The sequence below is a fragment of the Pinus tabuliformis genome, chromosome 6 (assembly GCF_031772625.1).
Source record: "Pinus tabuliformis cultivar Carrire ecotype Pingquan chromosome 6, CPIR1, whole genome shotgun sequence".
Lineage (NCBI taxonomy): Eukaryota > Viridiplantae > Streptophyta > Pinopsida > Pinales > Pinaceae > Pinus > Pinus tabuliformis.
Genome location: NC_142292.1, coordinates 186,458,766 through 186,463,699, shown reverse-complemented (window position 1 = coordinate 186,463,699; position 4,934 = coordinate 186,458,766).

Genomic DNA, 4,934 nt, shown 5'->3' with positions numbered 1-4,934 from the left:
TATCAAATATCGTGATATGCAAACTAGCATAGAGTGAAAAATATTTAATCCGATCAAGAGTAAAAATGGATGTTGTAATTTAATGTATGTTAAACATTTTAGCTTGGTTAAAATAAAAAATAAAATAAAAATCAACTATTAATTTTATTAATTTTTATAAATTACTAATAGTAATTTTTAAGCTCTAGGTTTATGATAACCCATGGTATTGACCCATGTTAATACCACGGTATTCATGTGAGCATAGACTATTTAAAGGGGAAATTCTAACATATTAGATCGATCTTAATTCTGGGTCTACCAAGTGCTCAGAGGGATAAATAGGGATAAATAGATTTCATGCCCCTAAGAGTGGTAGGTGTGGAGTTAAGATGGATATAGGTTGGTTTTTATGATAATGAAGATATTAAATAGACTTAGGAAATTATATTGTAAAAACATCTTAAGGTGAATGGTTAAAGCATAGACATTGGAAAAGTATATTTGTATACTTCTGTTTTAAACTAAAACAAATCCAGGGATGGATTGATTGCACTAGTCATCCTTCTATAACTTTCCAACCTATGCTGGAGTAAACAGATTGTAATTTGGGTAATTTTTCTAATTGCAAACAGGAACATACTTGTGTATTGGCAGGGTGGTTACGAGGTCCCTAGAAGTGATGACTTTGAATTTTTCTTAGTTTTATATATAGTATTAGGTTTTTTATCATGCTTTCTGTGAATGGCACGGGTGAATTTTATCCTACACCCACTATGTTATCGATATGTAATTTCGGTAATTTTGATTTCAAAAGATATTTTAAAGAAATTCAATGATTTCATTTGTGTATTCAATAAACACAAGATTTTATAATTGAGTAAAATATTTGCCATGCTTGGTGAGAGATTCGCCAAAAAATTATATATACATATCATATTATTGATAAAATCGCCTTCCATTTTTCCTATATACCATGGAGATTCGCCCATTTATTATACATGTAAATTTAAGGGGGGTTCTTAAAATTTTCCCTGGAGGAGGAGAACTATGTAGTGCAGTCGTTGGGATCTTCGGCGGGCGAGCATGAATATGGGTATGTCTCCTTTGGCTCTCCTCTTGCATTTCACTCTAACTTGCTTAGTATGGTGGAGGAGGGGGGATCGACGGGAATTGTTGGGGAGGGGTGGCGTATGAGCGAGTTTGCTTTTTACTCTGCCATGCATAATAAGGCGGAAGAGGGGGGTAAGTAGGGATCTGCAGAAGAAGGGCTGTGGCTGAGCGGGTCAGAGGTTTTCTTGGTGAGGAAGAGTGAGGATCAAAGCATAGATATGTCAAGGAATTATAGTAGTGGGGCAGAGGATCAGCCCGAGAAAACCAAGAACCCTTCCCAGGCAGAGGGCAGCATGATAGAGGGCTTGCCCACCTTCCTCTGTCCAGGGGGGGAGAGACCATTGACTCTTCAGAACAATAGGGGTGGTCGAAGTGGGGCAGGAAGGCTTAGTGCCAAGGAAATGCTGATTGATGGGAAGATTGTACCTCCTCGAAAGCTAACTTTTGATGTTGATAATTGAAAACAGGAGACAATAAGGAGAAAATGGCTCACCTGGGTAGAGGCAGCGGTCATGGAGGCAGAGGGTGACAGAGCCAGCCAAGCAGAAGTGATCCATCAACCTTGGCGCCAGCAATCCAGAGGCGAGGAAGGAAATCCATGAGGACAACAGTCCAGGAAGCTGGTTGAGCCTAGAGATAAGGGACATATGTGGACATTCGGCAACTAATTCAAGAGATGGAAGACAGGGTAAGGGAAGAGGAATTGGAACCAAAGATGGAGGAATGGGGAGATATCATCCCCAACCCAGGGCACACTAGAGGCCGAATGACACTTTATTGGCAAGATTTGCATGTGTATTGGGTTTTAAAGTGGTTACTAGCTAAGGCTCTGGAGCAGGTGGCAGGAGAAGTGGCAGCAATAGCCCAAGGCATGCCAAATATTAAAAAGGAAATGAAAAACTTGCAGATCATCATGATAATGCAAGACAACAAGCTGGATGAGATCCAACAATGGCTGATGAAGCTGTCTCCAGCACCAAATGACTCGATGGCAACACCTGCTAATGCAGATTTTGACACAGATGACCGGAAGGATTAGTCCTTTACAGTTTCTTCTAATTATTTTGCGGCTAGCTTTTCTTTTCAGACGTTTGTATGTTAGTATGTAGCATGTTAAGTGTTTTTAGATGTGCAGTTCACGTAGCATGGATGGAAAGACTGATTAAATTTTGTTATTGGATGGCATATAACAAACTCAGGTGGCCAATAGACTTGGTTTCCCATATGGGCAAGTTGAGGCCACGAAAAATGTTGTATCAGGATCAACTTTTTTTTATAAATAGAAAAGGAAGGTACTACCCTAACTTATAAAAAAAACATCCACTTCTCTATATTCTATGATTAATCACCTTTCTTTTTCTTTTGGAAATTTCTTGTCCACCCTTAATCAAGTCAACTAATGTCTTATTCTAGGCCTTTCAGATGTTGTATTTACTGATCCAAATTGGACCCTATTGTAAATTCTATAATTTATTTTCTTATTTTATTTGTCTTCTTGAAGTTAGAAGTGGGAACAAACCATTGTGAGGAAAGACATCTCTAAGCCATCGTCATCTGCAGTTTCTTTTATGATTAACAATGTATGATATTTTTAGGAAATCATAACTTACCCTTAGTAATGAATTTCTTGAGAACAATAAATTCCATTGAATCTAGTTTTATTGGTTGGGTTTCTAGGGTTGAATATTTGTATTCAATATGATATGAATATTTTTGTGAATATTGTTATATTTTTTCATTAGGGAATCCTTTTTTGTTGTTGTATCTTTAATGGGATATTATCTCAAATAAAAATTGCTAATGGGAATTCATTCTAGTAGTCCATAAATGTTGATTGCCGCCGAGGTTAAAAGGTGATTTAGGCAATATTTAAACTTCAAAATTTACATTCCTTGGCTTGAATAACTTGATTGTTTGTTTCAAATCTGCTAAAAGATATGCATTTTTCTTATGTTATGACATTGATCTAGATCACTTTATACAAGGTCAATTTTTCCTTGAATAGGAAATTTATTTATTGGCTTTGATAAGATAAGCAAAAGTTGTTGCATTCTATTTACACCAAAATTTTAATTATGTAAAATGTCCAAAATTTCCTTGGGTAAATTGATGAAGCATCCCTTAGTTTGATTACACCTACAATATTTTGGATTAATCAAACTAATAGTAGAAAAGTGTTGCGACCTCTTTTTTTTTAGCACTAACAATTCCTATGACCATATAGTCATTTAATTTATTAATTATTTGGAAAAATAATCTTATTCATGCACTTTGACACAAAATTCCCAAAAGGAAGGAAATTAAAGTGCCCCTCAATCCTCAGAAACTTGGTATGTTACCGACAACATTTTCTTATTCATTAACATGCTAAATGGGAGTCCACACTCATAATTCGAATCATATAAACCTACTTCCTAATTAATTTTCCAATGCAATAGCTAGTGAAGTGCAATAGTCCAAACTAAAACTATAGTACACTTGAATTAATATATGAGTATTGTATTTGGTAACATAATTGGGTAGGCATTCTTAAGAATCCATGTGAAATATAGAGTAATCATAAATATCTCAGTGAATAGTGAAATCATAGAGAACAATAAGTTTTTGCACTTGGGTCATAGTTTATAGTGATTTTAACTTCCATGGTAAGGATTCATGTTTGTGAATTGGACTCTTAGTGCCTCAACTACCTATCGTATAGCTTTAGAGAAGGTTTATCAAATACCTTGAAGTAGTTTCCATGGGAAATTCCTTCAGTGGGGATAAGCTATAGGAGTTGGAAGGCTTTACCAAATAGATCGAAGAGGAAAGACAATATGGGAGATAGAAAGCAGACATAATGACAAAAGAAATTTCTAAGTGCTAAGACTCTTTCATCACAATGTAGGAAAAATTAGAAAAGTGTAGATTGGATTTCTTGCAATTGGGGATGGAATCACTCAATTAGTTAAGTGGCAAGTGGATAGGTTTAAAAAAATGAATACTCAACTCTAACAATCATTCAAAAAAAAAGAGGTCTTGAAGGAGCTACAAGTAGTTGTTGAATAGACCAAGTAATCCCCTTTCATCTCCATTGTCAAAGCTACCACCATGATGAAGGAAAGCATGGTAAATCCACCTTCAAAGTCCCTTTGTCAATGGTGACTTTCATAAGAATACTAGAGGCATTGGTTCTAATCCCGTGAAGAAATGGGTTATGATGGTTAAAAGCTAAGGAACATATGCCAAGGGATTTTGATCCCTATTGTGGCTTAATAAGGCCCATGCATGAATGCCTAGGATTCAATGGGCAAGAAGTAAACATAAGTTCAGTCCAAACCAACTTTGTCAAGGCAAGAAGAATTAAAAATTATGCCTTTCCCATGGAGGAAAAAGTGGCTAGAAAAGGAGTGTGTTGCAAGATATTGAAGTATACTTCTAGATGATTGGAAGAGGGTAGAAAAGAGTTGATTATGACATCTAGATTCATTCCAGACAAATTAACTAGACAACAAGTGGCTAAATGTTGGAGGCTCCACAAAAAATTCCATCCTAAGAATGAAACAACCAAGATGAAAGCTTGGAGAGCCAAGGTAAAGGGTAAAGTGGAGTTGCTTGACTTGTATCCCTAAGTGTGGTAGTTTTCCAATCACCTATTGTGGTAGTGAATATCATCTCCGACCATGAGATGGACAACATTCTTATGCCAAAGGTAACTTCTATTCATCTTTGATCTTCCATGTTATAGTGAAGGAACCATTTCTCAGAGGTCTATAGGAGATTACTTGGGGGAAGAAAAGAAGGTAGGCATGCAAATCTAGAGAAAAAAGAGATTGAATGGAGTTGAAGCTTCCAGAGACCAA